We start from the raw sequence: 15,566 nt of genomic DNA on the forward strand, positions 1-15,566 counted from the left end.
CTTACTCCTTCTGGAAAGTCTTCCTCCAGTTCCTATAAGTTTGCAATACTCTCCCTGGCTGTCTTTCCTGGCACTGACCAAAGAATGTGTACTGTACAGCTCCTGGAAGAACCCAGGCACTTCTGAGGCCTCTATTGTCTGGGCAACACCCAACAGTGGCTTCTCTGCCTCAGACATAAGTGTAGCAGCAGATGGGAAACTCCCAAAGGCTTCTGCACACAATTGCCTATCTCAACTAGTGTCCAGTTTAATTAAGTTAATATTTAATTTAGCTTAATAGACATTAGATTCAATAAACATTCAACAAAGTCTGTTGTGAATATTTTATATTTAAATCATTAAAATTAGGTCCTACAATAGAGAGGGGAAGAATCTCTTAAAGTAACATATTTCTTGCTCTAAGGCTGTGTTTTAATGTTTGCTTCGCAGAGCCTCAGGGTTTAATAAGGTGCATTAGAGACTATCAATAGAAGCAGAAGGATGAGGTCAGGAGTGCGAGACCAGCCTGGCCAACATAGTGAAATCCCATCTTAACTGAAAATACAAAATGAGCCAGGTATGGTGGTGGGCGCCTTTAATCCCAGCTACTTGGGAGGCTGAGGCAGGAGAATCGCTTAAACCTGGGAGGTTGCAATGAGCCGAGATCACGCCACTGCACTCCAGCCTGGTTAACAGACCAAGACTCCGTCTCAAAAAAAAGAAAGAAAATAAAAAGAAGCAGAAGGAAACCAAATCAATGGAGCTCTGAGTCTTTGGAACCTCATCACTGATTCAATCAAAGTATTATGTAAGATTTCACTGGGGAAAAACTTCTATAGATAAAAAAAGAAAATATGTGTGTGTGTGTGTGCACACACATGCAGACATACACACATATGTATATATAGATATGCACATATATATACTGTAAATATATGTTTATAAAACTGTTAGTTTTAGGGCTATTTCATTTGCAACTCACTATAGCTGTAAATTCAATTAACTAATTGCAAACCCAATTTACTCTAGCTGAAGTATGTGGAAAAGATTGTATTAACTATTGTATCTGGAAAGTCAAAGGTTTTCTGGCTCCAAGCACTGATGAATGAAGGTTCATTCTCAGAAGATATTTTCCTTGTGGCAACATAGATGGCTCCCATGATCTCTGGATCTGCATAGTTCTTACTATTTGCAATCTAAGAACCTATCTCTCTGTGTCCTTATTGCTCTTTCAGAAGGACTCTGCTTGACACTCTTATATAATGTGTCCACCCTTGAGCCAAAAGAAGGTCTCTAACCAGCCAGTGTTGGGGCATGTGCCGACCTCTGTGGAAGGAGAAGATGCTTGCCCAATAATATAACACATCAACAAAAGAAAAGAATACATGGAAGATGAAAAGTAACACTTACTGCTTACATCACTGAAATAAAGTAGGACAACTTTGTTTCATGGTAATATCAGACCTCCATTTTCAAAATGAAATTTGACGGCATAGCCCAAAATATACTAACATTCTTTGTTTATTAAAGCCAAACTGAAATTCACTCAGTATATTAGTTTTGCTCTCACACTGCTATGAAGAAATACCTAAGACTGGGTAATTTATAAAGGAAAGCGCTTAAACTGACTTACAGTTCTGCAGGGCGGGGGAAGCTTCAGGAAACTTATAATCATGGTATAAGGGGAAGCATGGTAGCAGCTTCACAGAGTGGCAACAAGGAGAAGTACAGAGCAAAGTAGGGGGGATGCCCTAATAAAACCATCAGATCTCAGTCGGGCGTGGTGGCTCATGCCTGTAATCCCAGCACTTTGGGAGGCTGAGGTCAGGAGTTGGAGACCAGCCAGGCCAAAATAGTGAAACGCTGTCTCTACTAAAAATACAAAATTAGCTGGGTGTCGTGGCACACACCTGTAATCCCAGCTACTTGGGAGGCTGAGGCAGGAGAATCGCTTGAGCCCAAGAGGCAGAGGTTGCAGTGAGATGAGATCACACCATTGCACTCCAGCCTGTGCAACAAAAGCAAAACTGTGTCTCAAAAAAAAAAGATAATAAAATAAAACCATCAGATCTCATAAGAACTCACTAATCACAAGAACAGCATAGGGGTAACCATCCCCGTGATTCAATTACCTCCCACTGCATCCTTCCCATGTCACATGGGGATTGTAGGAACTTCAATTCAAGATGAGATTTGGGTGGGGACACAGCCAGACCATATTATTCTTTTTTTTTTTTTTTTTTTTTTTTTTTTTTTTTTTGAGACAGAGTCTTGCTCTGTCGCCCAGGCTGGAGTGCAGTGGCCAGATCTCAGCTCACTGCAAGCTCCGCCTCCCGGGTTCACGCCATTCTCCTGCCTCAGCCTCCCGAGTAACTGGGACTACAGGCGCCCGCCACCTCGCCCGGCTAGTTTTTTGTATTTTTTTAGTAGAGACGGGGTTTCACCGTGTTAGCCAGGATGGTCTCGATCTCCTGACCTCGTGATCCACCCGTCTCGGCCTCCCAAAGTGCTGGGATTACAGGCTTGAGCCACCGCGCCCGGCCCAGACCATATTATTCTATACCTGGCCCTCCCAAATCTTATGTCCTCACATTTCAAAACACAATCATACCTTTCCAACAGTCCCTGAAAGTTTGAACTCATTCCATCTTTAACTTAAGATTCTTAGTCCAAAGTCTCATCTGAGACAAGGCAAGTCCCTTCCACCTATGAGCCTGTAAAATTAAAAGCAAGTTAGTTACTTCCTAGATACAGTGGGGATACAGGCATTGGGTAAATTCACCCATTCCAAATGGGAGAAATTGGCCAAAACAAAGGGACTACAGACCCTATGCAAGTCTGAAATTCAATAAGGCAGTAATTAAATCTTAAAGCTTTAAAATAATCTTCTTTGACTCCATGTCTCATATCCAGGTCATGCTGATGAAAGAGATGGGTTCCCACAGCCTTGGGCAGCTCTGCCCCTGTGGCTTTGTAGGGTACAGCCCCCATCCTGGCTACTTTCACAGGCTGTTTTTGAGTGCCTGTGCCTTTTCCAGGTGCATGGTGCAAGCTGTCAGTGGATCTACATTCTGGCTTCTAGAGGATGGTGGCCCTCTTCTCACAGCTCCACAAGGCAGTGCCACAGTGAGGACTTTGTGTGAGGGCTCCAAACTCACATTTCTCTTCCACACTGCCCTAGCACAGGTTCTCCACGAGGGCTCCACCCCTGCAGCAAACTCCTGCCTGGACATCCAGGCATTTCCATACATCCTCTGAAATCGAGACAGAGGTTTCCAAACCTCAATTCTTGACTCCTGTGTACCCACAGGCCCAATACCACATGGAAACTGCCAAGGACTGAAACTTGCACCCTCTGAAGCCACAGTCTGAGATCTACCTGGATCCCTTTTAGCCACAGCTGGAGTGGCTGGACACAAGGCACCAAGTCCCTAGGTTACACACAGCAGAGGAGCCCTGGGCCCAGCCCATGAAACCATTTTCTCCTCCTAGGCCTTGGGGCCTGTGATGGGAGGGGCTGCCATGAAGGTCTCTGACATGCCCTGGAGACATTTTGCCCATTGTCTTGGTGATTAACATTGAGCTCCTTGTTACTTATGCATATTTCTGCAGTAGGCTTGAATTTATCCCCAGAAAATGTTTTGTTTTGTTTTTTCTATTGTATTGTCAGGCTGCAAACTTTTCAAATTTTTATGTTCTGCTTCCTCTTGAACCCTTTGCTGCTCAGGAATTTCTTCCATGAGATACACTAAACCATCTCTCTCAAGTTCAAAGTTCCACAGATCTCTAAGGCAGGGGAAAAACATGCCAGTCTGCCAGTCTCTTTGCTAAAGTATTACCAGAGTCACCTTTGCTCCAGTTCCCAACAATTTCCTCAAGTCCATCTGAGACCACCTCAGCCCAGACTTTATTGTCCATATCACTATTAGCATTTTGGTTAAAGCCATTCAGCGAGTTTCTAGGAAGTTCCAAAGTTTCCCACATCTTCCTGTTTTCTGAGCCCTCCAAGTCTCTAGGAAGTTTCAAACTTTCCCACATTTTCCTGTCTTCTTCTGAGCCCTACAAACTGTTCCAGCCTCTGCCTGTCACCTAGTTCCAAATTTGCTTTTACATTTTCAGGTATCTTTATAGCAGCACCCCACCCCTGGTACCAAGTTACTGTATTAGTTCCGTTTTCATGCTGCTATGAAGAAATACCCAAGACTGGGTAATTTACAAAGGAAAAATGTTTAATTGACTTACAGTCAATTACAGGGCTTGGGAGGCTTCAGGAAACTTACAATCATGGCAAAAGGGGAAGCAAACATGTTCTGCTTCACATGGCAGCAGCAAGGAGAAGTGCAGAATAAAGGGCGGTGGGAAAAGCCCCTTATAAAATTATCAGATCTCATGAGAACGCACTCACCAGCAAAAGAATATCAGGGAGGTAACTGCCCCCATGATTCAATTACCTCCCACTGGGTCTCTCCCACAACACATGGGCATTATAGGAACTACAGTTCAAGATGAGATTTGGGTAGGGACATAGCCAACCTATATCATTCAGAAAAGTAACCTGGTTATTAAAAGAGACTATGTCTTAAATATGCATACTTATTTGTGCAATTTAAAGAAACATGTACAATTGAAAGTGAAGGTTGAATAAAAGATATACTCTGCAACCACAAATCAAAAACAAAAATAAAGGCCATGCATGGTGGCTCCCACCTGCAATCTCAGCACTTTGTGGGGCTGAGGCAGGCAGATCACTTGAGCCCAGGAGTTAAAGACCAGCCAGGGCAACATAGTGAGACGCCATCTCTACAAAAAATACAAAAATTAGCCAAGCATGGCAGCACATGCCTGTGGTCCCAATTACTCAGGAGGCTGAGGCAGGAGGATTACCTGAGCCCAAGAAGTTAAGGCTGCAAGTGAGCCAAGATAATGCCAGTGCCCACTCCAGCCTGGGCAACAGCCAGTGGCATGATCTCTTTTTCCCCTTCCTCGAATACTTCAGTCCTAAAGCCATCAGTGGGCAGAGCAAGGTGAGCCTCCACACTGGTGATGGGAAGCACTGGTGGCACAGAGCAGGGTCTGTGCATGGTGGAGCCTGTGCCTAGTGAGAACATCCTCAGAAGAAGGCTGCCCAATGCAGGGCATTGGAACCTAAACAGGTGAGGTGACAGAGCCTGCATTAAGTGAAGAGGATATCTTCATTGGGAGGGGACAGCCTGGTGTGGGGAGTCAAGCCTAGAGCGGTAATGGGAGGATCATGAGGGAGTGGCCCCTCCTGTGCAGGGAAAGAAAGGCATTCATGGAAGGAAGTGGTTCTCCATAAAGTAGACACTAAGTGAGGTGAGGAAGGCATCTATATGGGGAGAGTGCAAAGCCAATGAGACTAGTTACAAAAATGTAAATATATCAAAGATAGGGAACCAGGCTCCTCAGTGTTTGAGAGGGGACTTACAAATATAAAGAGGGAGAAAATTAAAATGAACCTGTAATATTGGATTGGAAATGGACAGTATGGGAGAAACCACTCCCATGATTAAATTGTCTCCCACCAGGTCCCTCCCACAACACGTGGAAATTATGGGAGCTACAATTCAAGATGAGATTTGGGCGGGGACACAGCCAAACCATATCAGATACCTGTGTAGTTTCAAAGTATCTCCCTCCAAATGACCCATTCACTAATGAAGGAGAAAAGAGTAAGTTTACCATGGAAAGTCCAGGCAGACACCACCTATTATGTGCTGGACTGTGTAGCCCCCAAAATTTGTATGTTGAGGTCCTAACTCCCAGTACCTCAAACTGTCACTGTTTGGAGATAGGGCCTTTAAGATGGTGATTAAGGCAGAATGAGGTCATATGCATGGGCCCTAATCCAATATGACTGGTGTTCTTATAAAAAAAGGAGATTAGGACATAGAAAACACACAGACCAGGGGACAACCGTATGAGTACACAGCAAGAAGACGAAGTGAAAGGGAAAACCCTTTTTAAAACCATAAGATCTCATGAGGCTTACTCACTACCAATCCAATCACCTCCCACCAGGCCCCACCTCCAACATTGAGGATTACAATTGAATATGAGATTTGGGGTAGCAGGACACAGTTCCAAACCATATCACCACCTTTATCAAGCACCCAGAGTACTGTGCTTCCGTCATGGGGCAAATCAAAAGTATGCACCTCCTGATAGGATGCAATGAAAAGGGCACCGAGCATCAATCACTTCTTGTTTTTCCTGTCAAAGATGCATAACCTGGAACTAACCATGAGAAAACATCAGAAACACCCACATTAAAGGAACTGCTAAAAAAATGCCTGGCCTATGATTCTCAAAATTGTTAAGGGCATGAAAGTCAAGAAGGATTGAGGAAAGATCACAAATTTACCTGTTATTTGGCAAATATTGATCAAGCATATAGTGTGGCAGGGGTGTGTAAAACTAACAAATAATGTTCAAAAATAAGTACTAATGGGAAAAAAGCAGGATGGGGGATAGGGAGTGGCAGGGGCTGCTCTTTTAGGTGGGATGGCCAGGGAAGTCCTCTGAGGAGGGAATATTTGGGCAAACAAATGAAGAAAAAGGAGCTTTGCAAATATCTAGGAGATCATTCCAAGCTGAAGTAGCAAGTGCCAAGGCCCTGAGGCATAAAAATTCATAGTGGTTTCAAAAAAGAACAAAAAGGCCAGAGTACTGCAGGAGGTTGAGCCAGGGAAAGCATGATAGAAATCAGGCTAGAAGGCCGGGCGCAGTGGCTCAAGCCTGTAATCCCAGCACTTTGGGAGGCCAAGACGGGCGGATCACGAGGTCAGGAGATCGAGACCATCCTGGCTAACACGGTGAAACTCCGTCTCTACTAAAAAAAAAAAAAAAAAGAAAAAAAAAAAGAAATCAGGCTAGAAGACTGATCAGTGATCAGATGGTATCAAGGCTTCAAATACTGGGGTAAGGATTTTCATCTTTATCCTCTGTGGAATGGGAAGCCACTGAAGAGTTCTGAAAGTGGGAGCAACATGATTCAATTTATGAGTTGAAATTATCACGCTAGCTTCTATTTACCAAATAGACTATTTGGGGAACAAGAGAAGAGGCAGGGAGATCCATTAGAAGAGTTACCATAGCTCAGTAAGAAATGATGATGGCTTGGGCTAGGGTGGTGATGCTGGGGAAGTGGTAAATGGCTCCAAAGTAAGAACAGGGGGCATTTCAGAGTCAAAAAGGTCTGCTATTATAAACAATCCTCTCCTATTTGTTTTTTTGTTTGTCTGTTTTGTTTTTCTCCACGGTATGGGGATTGGGAAGGACAGTACATGTACAGAACAAGGAATCACCTGCACATTTCCTGACTTCACTGGAGAGCACTTAGTCATTCTCCAAGGCACACTCATGTCCTCCCTTCTACACACCCTTCCACCCAACATTAATCACTTCTCTACACTGCCACAGCACTTTGTTCCTGGGCTGGAAAACAGAGCCTCGCCACTTCCTCTTGTGGTTAGTGGTGTTTGTCTCCACTTCCAGATTTTTCTAAGCTCCTAAATGGCAAGTTCCTGTCTTGGGCAGTGAAGAGCCTCAGGACTAACAGAGCCTGAATTATAGTATGTATTTTATAAAATATGTGTAAATGTCTAAAGAGGATAACTGTTAAACAGAAGCAGTTTCCAAAGAGAGCTATTGGAACAAGGAATTTCCTAGCTGAAGCTATGGTATTTCATTCATCACTCCATTGGTTAACCAAAATATCTGGAGAACTGGCTGGATAGAACAGGATTTCCAGTCATTTCTCTGCTTATCCTAAAAAAAATTCTGGTTCTGCAGGAACAATTTCAGAATCTGCCTTACAACCAACCAGCACTAAAAATTCCTTCCAGTTAGGAAGTTTGACAGGTTCACTTGTGCCTGATTTAGCAACAGACATCAGGGCTGCCTGTATCAAAGAATGATTGCAATGAAAAACAGGCTTTGAACCAAGGTCAACCCCACAGGTGACTCAGCACATGAGCACTGTCACGTGTGCATTCCATAGGTGTCAGCTCCACTCCCGGCTCCTAGTCACAGAGCTTGATTCCATTGACACTATACTTTAGTTATAAAGGAAGTATACTTTTCTGTAAACTCTTTCAAAAGAATGCTTAGGCATTTACTATCCCAAACTTATATGAAAAAAGTTCAAAGCCACTCTAAATCCCCTATGATGTTTTCATCCAAACATGTTTCTTGATTTTGTTTTTATTTTCCACCTGCTTCAGTGGATTTCCATAGCCCAACGTTTTTGTCTTTGTCATTGTTGTGTCCTCAGACCCAGAACAGTATAGGAATTGTAAGCACCAAATATAGGTGTTTTCCTTTCTAAAGCTAGAGAAACAACGATTTGAAAACTTGCCCAACTCTAACCTGTGATCCCTAACTGATTTGTGTAATCAGCAAGGATATATCTTAACTAAGCCAAGACATACAATTGTCAAAGGTTCTCAAAAAAGTTTAAATTCACCTATTTGGACAAGAAATATATACTTTTCATCTTGAGAGGAGAAGAACTGGTTCTGCTCTTTCAGATATCCACTCCCTGATCTCAGCTTAGAGGGCAAAGGGATTTGAAATGTTTTAGGTCACCAAGATAGAGTATACATTTTTTATTCTCAGAGTTCTCCAAGACATCTTTTCCAGACATACAGCGAAGAGGCCAACAAGTAGCCAGAATTACTATATGTGTCTCACAACAGCAGGGCGTGCTCATAACAGGAATTTATGAGCATGGAGGGCCATCAAAAGCCTTGATGGGATCCTCAGCCTAGGCTGTAACATGTGCAACCTGAAAACTCACCACCCACCCACAATGCCAAGAACGCCACTGACCTGGTAGCTTCTTTCAGCTGACTTCCTGCTGTTGAGTTTTTGTATTCTCCACCAATACCAAAATCTTACAGTTTTCCCTGTGTTAGTCCAGATCTCCTATAAATCACTTTATCTTACAAAAACTTTCAGCAAAACATTTAATTTGCAAATGAACAGTAATGATTCTAAGGGAGAGGCTTTTCTCTTTATATTTAAATAATGGCTTTAATCTAGAGTAAAACACTCAGAGAAACTTCTTTTTAAATTTAAAGTTGTCTTCTTCTAAAACTTTTATTTTTAGCAACAAGTACTCACTCTCTTCCTATATGATAAAAGAAAATGATTTTGAATGCTTCCGTAACTGGCAAGAAAGTTAGGACTACTCAAGTCAAAGACTTGAGTAAAGACAAGATCGGTTCCCAGAGAAAAAAGCAGAGCAGAGAGCCCAGCAGTTGTCATTTACTTTGTAGGCATTAGCTGAACCAGGCAAACTTGAGCATTGCTTTCTAGAGCCTCAAGGGCCTAAGGGACAAAAACCAAAATTGAAGTCCTGCCCAAGATGGGAAGTCTAACTAGAGTCTTCCTTTGAAGGTGAGATATCAAAGGACTATAACCTGTGTGTAAGAGTAAAGTAGAAACGGCCGGGTACAGTGGCTCATGCCTGTAACACCAGCACTTTGGGAGGCCGAGGCGGGTGGATCACCTGAGATCAAGAGTTCGAGACCAGCCCGACCAACATGGAGAAACCCCATCTCTACCCAAAAAAAATACAAAATTAGCCAGACATGGTGGCGCACACCTGTAATCCCAGCTACTCTGGAAGCTGAGGCAGAAGAATCGCTTGAACCCAGGAGGCAGAGGTTCCAGTGAGCCGAGATAGTGCCATTGCACTCTGGCCTGGGGAACAAAAGCGAAACTCCATCTCAAAAAAGCAAGAAAGAAGGAAATCATCCATCCCCCACTCTCAGATGTAAGTAAGGTAAATTGCTTGTGTCAAACCTTACTGCTAAGTGAAAGAGAAAAATAACTTTCCCCCAAAGATTTAGAACTACTTGGCAATTAAAAGGAATGAATTACTTATAAACACAACACAGATTTATCTAAAAATCGAACGCAGATCATTCAAAACTGCAATGGCTCACATTTGGATTTACAGGCTAAATTCTCACTATTTCCATAGCCCAATAACCTCAAGCCAATAATACAGTTTAAAGTAGTACCAGACTGATAGTGCCCTAAAGCTGGGGTGGGCAAACCATATCAGGTGAAGAAACAGTAAACATTTTAGGCTTTGTAGGCCGTGCGGGTCACTATAGCAACTACTCAACTTTGCTTTTGTCATGCAAAAGCAGTTATAGGCAATATATAAACAAATGCTGTCTTCCAATAAAATTTTATTTACAAAAACAGACAGAGGGCAGGATTTGGTCTATAAGCTTTGGTTTGCTGAACTCTGCTCTCCAGGTCTAAGAGAAGAGAAAATTCCATAGATGATAATTATGAAAATTCTCTAAACACACAAAGACTCTATGAACAAGAAGCAGCAGAAAAGATAGATCCAGACCCTCAAAAGATATAAGATTTTGGAGTTGTTGGGAAAAACATCAAATCAATAAGCATAAGGTACTTCAAAACTATATGAGAGTAATCACTTTTGAAAAAGAATTAGCTATAACTCTTACAAATGAGAAATAAGGCTGGGCGCAGTGGCTCACACCTGTAATCCCTACACTTTGGGAGGCTGAGGCAGGCGGATCACCTGAGGTCAAGAGTTCAAGACCAGTTTGGCCAACATGGTGAAACCCTGTCTCTACTAAAAATACAAACAAAAAATTAGCTGGAGGTGGTGGTGCACACCTGTAATCCCAGCTACTCAGGAGGCTGAGGCAGGAGAATTGCTTGAATCCAGGAGGTGGAGGTTGCAGTGAGCCAAGATTGTGCTACTGCACTCCAGCCTGGGTGACAGATGGAGACTCAGTCTCAAAAAAAAAAAAGAAAAAACACAAAGGGAAATAAAGGACATTGACAAGATGACTGACCGGAGTTGCCTGGTACATATCCCTCCCTACCAACAAAAAAACCCAAAACAACAAATAAACAACTAACATTCAACTGTAGTGTCTGAAGGACAGCACTGGAGTGCAGAAAGGGACTGGGGAAATCCCTATGGAGCACAGAAGCCCAGGATGTCAGCAAAAGGCAGGGAGCTAAGCACCCTGCCCCGGCCACCCCATCTCTCCCATTGAGATTGGCTCAGATCCAGGAGGGACTTCCCCATATGGGGAAAAGGTAAGCAGAAGGCCCCCACCTGCCCGAACTGCCACTGCAGATTCCTGTAGTACTTACTATAGGAGAAACCCACAGTCCTCAAAAACCCTTAGCCCAGTTTGGGGAGCTGCTTGGAATTAACATAGCTGCATTACTCCAGAGTAGGAACAGAACGTGTGCACTCCCCACCCTAATCTACCCCTGTGAGCCAAGCCACTGCAGCACTGTGCCATCTTGAAATTGGAACCACTGCTAGAGTCTGCTCTGCTCTGGGGTCCAGCAGTCACTGCATGTCTCCAGCCTTGAGTCTCTGCCATTATTTTACCAAGTCCACACAGATGGTTTCAAAACCACAACGCTGTCTGCTTGGAACATGGGGCCAGGAACAGCCATGACTTCAGCACTGCACAGTGGGAAAGTCAACCCTTGGCTGGCTGAACTAAATAGTCCAACGGACCTTCCCCCAGAAAGTCCCCCTTCTTGGCACTCCCCACCAAAGAAACAGCCTGACAAACCTGCCCCTGAGACAAGCCACCAAACTACTGCATACCCATGTCCCAGCTGGAGAAGCAACAAGGTGAACCCACCTCCAGCAGAAACACTCCTGGTGGACCTACCCCCAGGTTCACCAAGCATCTGTGTCCCCGCACCCATGGCCAGCAAAACTGCATGGAAAATTCACCCCCAGCAAGCCAGTCACCAAACCAACCAACCCACTGCACACTTATGCCTCTGGCCAGAGGAAAAGGTCAGTAGTCCCATCCCCACAAAGATACACCACTGCCACCATAGATTCTCGCAGCCTAGGCCACTGAAGTACCCGCAAAGATCATTAGCATGGATTCTAGCAAAAGAATCTTAACAGATTAATAGACTACACTACTGTGTCCACCCAGAACCAAGGCCGACTCAACTTACCGATGGACATCATATGACTCACCTACAGGAATGACTCTACCTACCAAAGGTACTCCATAAAATTGGAAGAGGCAATTGTTTCAGCAGATACACAGGTATCAACATAGAGATACAAGAAAACGAAAATGCAAGGAAACATGACACTTCCAAAGGAACATATTAATTCTCCAATACCAGCACCCTCCCAAAAAAATTTACAAGATGCCAAAAAAGAAATTCAAAATAATGAGTTTAAGAAAACTTGGTGAGATGCAAGAGGATATGTATAGACAATTCAACAAAATCAGGAAAACACTTTGTGATCTGAATAAGAAATTTAACAAAGAGATAGATAGAATAAAAGAAACAGAAATCCTAGCACTTAAGAATTCAATGAATGAAATAAAAAAATATAACTGAGACCTTCAACGAAAGACCACAGCAAGCAGAAGAATTTCTAAACTTGAAGACGGGTCTTCTGATATGACCCAGGCAGGCAACAACAAAAACAAAAGAATAAAACAGAATGAAGAAAGACTATAGGATTTACAGGGCATCATAAAGCAAAATAAAAATTCACCTTATGAGAATTTCAAAAGGAGAAGCGTATAAGTCCATTTTGCATTGCTATAAAGAAATACCTGAGGCTGGGTCATTTATAAAGAAAAGGGGTTTATTGTTGTACAAGAAGCATGATACCTGCATCTACTTTTGGTGACAACCACAAGAAGGTTTTACTCATGGTGAAGGCAAGGGGAGCCAGCATGTCACATGGTGAGAGAGCGAGCAAGAGAGCAATGGAAGGAGTGCCATGCCTTAAGCAACCAGCTCTTGTATGAACTAATAGAGTAAGAACTCATTCATTACCACAGGAAGGGGACCAAGCCATCATTCATTACCATGGAAAGGGGATAAAGCCATTCATGAGGGATTACCCCCACTAACCAGACACCTTCCAATAGGCCCCACCTCCAACATTAGTGGGGATGGGTCACATTTCAACATGAAATTTGGGGAAGACAAATATCCAAACTATAGCAAGAGATGGGAAAATACATAGAAAACCTATTTCATAAATTAATAGCTGAAAACTTCCAAGGTCTTGGGAGGCATAGAGACAGTCAGATCCAAGGAACTCAGAGATTCCCAAATAGATTCAACCCAAAAGGTCCTCTGCAAGGTGCATATAGTCAAATTGTCAAAAGTCATAGACAAAGAGAATTCTAAAAACAGCAAGAGAAAAATGTCAAGTCACATATAAGGGAATTTCCGCTAGACTAATAGCATAGTTATCAACAGAAACCTTACAGGGCAAAGAGAATGAGGCAACATAGTTAAAGTGCATTAAGGAAAAAAAAAAATGCCAGGCAAGAATACTATACCCAGGATAGCTATCCTTGAAAAATGAAGTCCACAAACCCTTTCCCAGACAAGCAAAAACTAAGGGAATTCATCAACACTACGCTTGCCTTAAAGTAAATGCTTAAGGGAGTTCTACATCTGGAAGCAAAAGAATAATAACCACCATCATGAAAACACATGAAAGAACATGAAAGCATAAAACTCACTGATACACCAGATATACAAAGGAGAAAGAAAAATAAATCAAATCTTATCACCACATAAACCACCAAACTTCAAAGATAAATGATAAGAGAGAAAGAAAAGAACAGGGGCTATACAAAGCAATTAGAAAACAATTGACAAGATGACAGGAATAAAGTCCTCACCTATCAATAATAATCTTGAACTTAAACAGATTAAATCCCCTAATCAAAAGATATACACTGGCTGAATGGATTTTTTTTAAATGACCCAACCATGTACTGCCTACCAGAAACTCACTTCACCTGTAAAATACACATAAACCAAAAGTGTAGGGAAAGAAAAAGATATTCCACACAGAAAACAAAAGTGGACAGGAGTAGCTATAGTTATATCTGATAAAATAGGCACTAGGTAAAGAAAACTATTTTTTTAAAAAAGGGACAAAGGGCCAGCTATGGAGGCTCACGCCTGTAATTCCAGGACTTTGGGAGGCTGATGTGGGTGGATCATGAGGGCAGGAGATCGAGACCATCCTGGCCAACATGGTGAAACCCCATCTCTACTAAAATTACAAAAATTAGCTGAGCATGGTGGCATGTGCCTGTAATCCCAGCTACTCAGGAAGCTGAGGCAGGAGAATTGCTTGAACCCGGAAGTCAAAGGTTGCAATGAGCCAAGCGCACCACTGCACACCAGCCTGGCAACAGAGTCAGACTCCGTCTAAAAAAAAAGACAAAGAAGGTTATTATTCACTGATAAAGGCATAAATTTTGCAACAGGATATAACAATTGTAAATGTTTATGCACCCAACACTAGAGTACCTAGATATATAAAGCAAATATTATTAGATCTAAAAGGAGAGATAGACTCCAGTAAAATAATAGTTGGGGACTTCAAGACCCCACTCTCAGCATTGAAGAGATCATCTAGGCAGAAAATCAACAAAGAAACATCAAATTTAAACATACTACAACCAAAAGACTTAACAGACATTAACAACATTTCATTCAACAGCTGTAAAATACACATTCTTCTCATCAGTACATGGAACATTCTCTATGACTGACCATACATTAGGCCACAAAAAATGCCTCAACACATTTTTAAAAACCAAAATCTCATCTAGTATCTTTTCTGACCACAATGGAATAAAACTAAAAATCAATAACAAGAGGAACTTTCAAGCTGTACAAATACATGGAAATCAAACAACATGCACCTGAATGACCAATGAGTGAATGATGAAATTAAGGAGAAAATTTAAAAATTTATTTAAACAAATAAAAATGGAAACACAACACCCAAAACCTATAGGATACAGCAAAAGCAGTATTAAGAGAGAAGTTTACATCAGTAAACACATACATCAAAAAAGGTAGAAAGATTTCAAATAAATAACAATGCACCCCAACAAACTAGAAAAGCAAGGACAAACCAAACCCAAAATTAGGAGAAAAAAACAAATAATAATATCAGAGCAAATATAAATGAAATTGAGACCAAAAAAATGCAAAAAAAAAAAAAAAAAGGATGAAACAAAGAGCTGCTTTTTCAAAATAATAGACAAAATTTGAAAAGGAATAGCTAGACTAAGAAAAACGAGAAATAACCCAAATATATAAAATCAGAAGCGAAAAAAAAAAGACATTACAACTGATAGCACAGAAATACAAAGGATCATCAGAGACTATTATGAACAACTCTACTTCCTATTTCTGTTAGAAAAACCTAACAGAAATGGATAAATTTCTGGACACATACCACCTACCGAGACTGAACCAAGAAAGAATGAAAAGCCTGAAGAGAATAATTACAAGTAACCAGATTGAACCAGTAATAAAACATCTCCCAATAAAGAAAAGACCAGGCCCAAATGACTTCACTCCTGAATCCTACAAAATTATTTTAAAAGAACCAATATCAATGCTTCTCAAACTATTCCAAAAAGTTGAAATGGAGAGAATTCTTCCAAACTCATTGTTTGAGGCCAGCATTGCTCTGATAATACAACCAGACAAAGTCACAGTAAAAAATAGAAAAGTAT

The sequence above is a fragment of the Theropithecus gelada genome, chromosome 5, assembly GCF_003255815.1.
Source record: "Theropithecus gelada isolate Dixy chromosome 5, Tgel_1.0, whole genome shotgun sequence".
In the NCBI taxonomy this organism is placed as follows: Eukaryota; Metazoa; Chordata; class Mammalia; order Primates; family Cercopithecidae; genus Theropithecus; species Theropithecus gelada.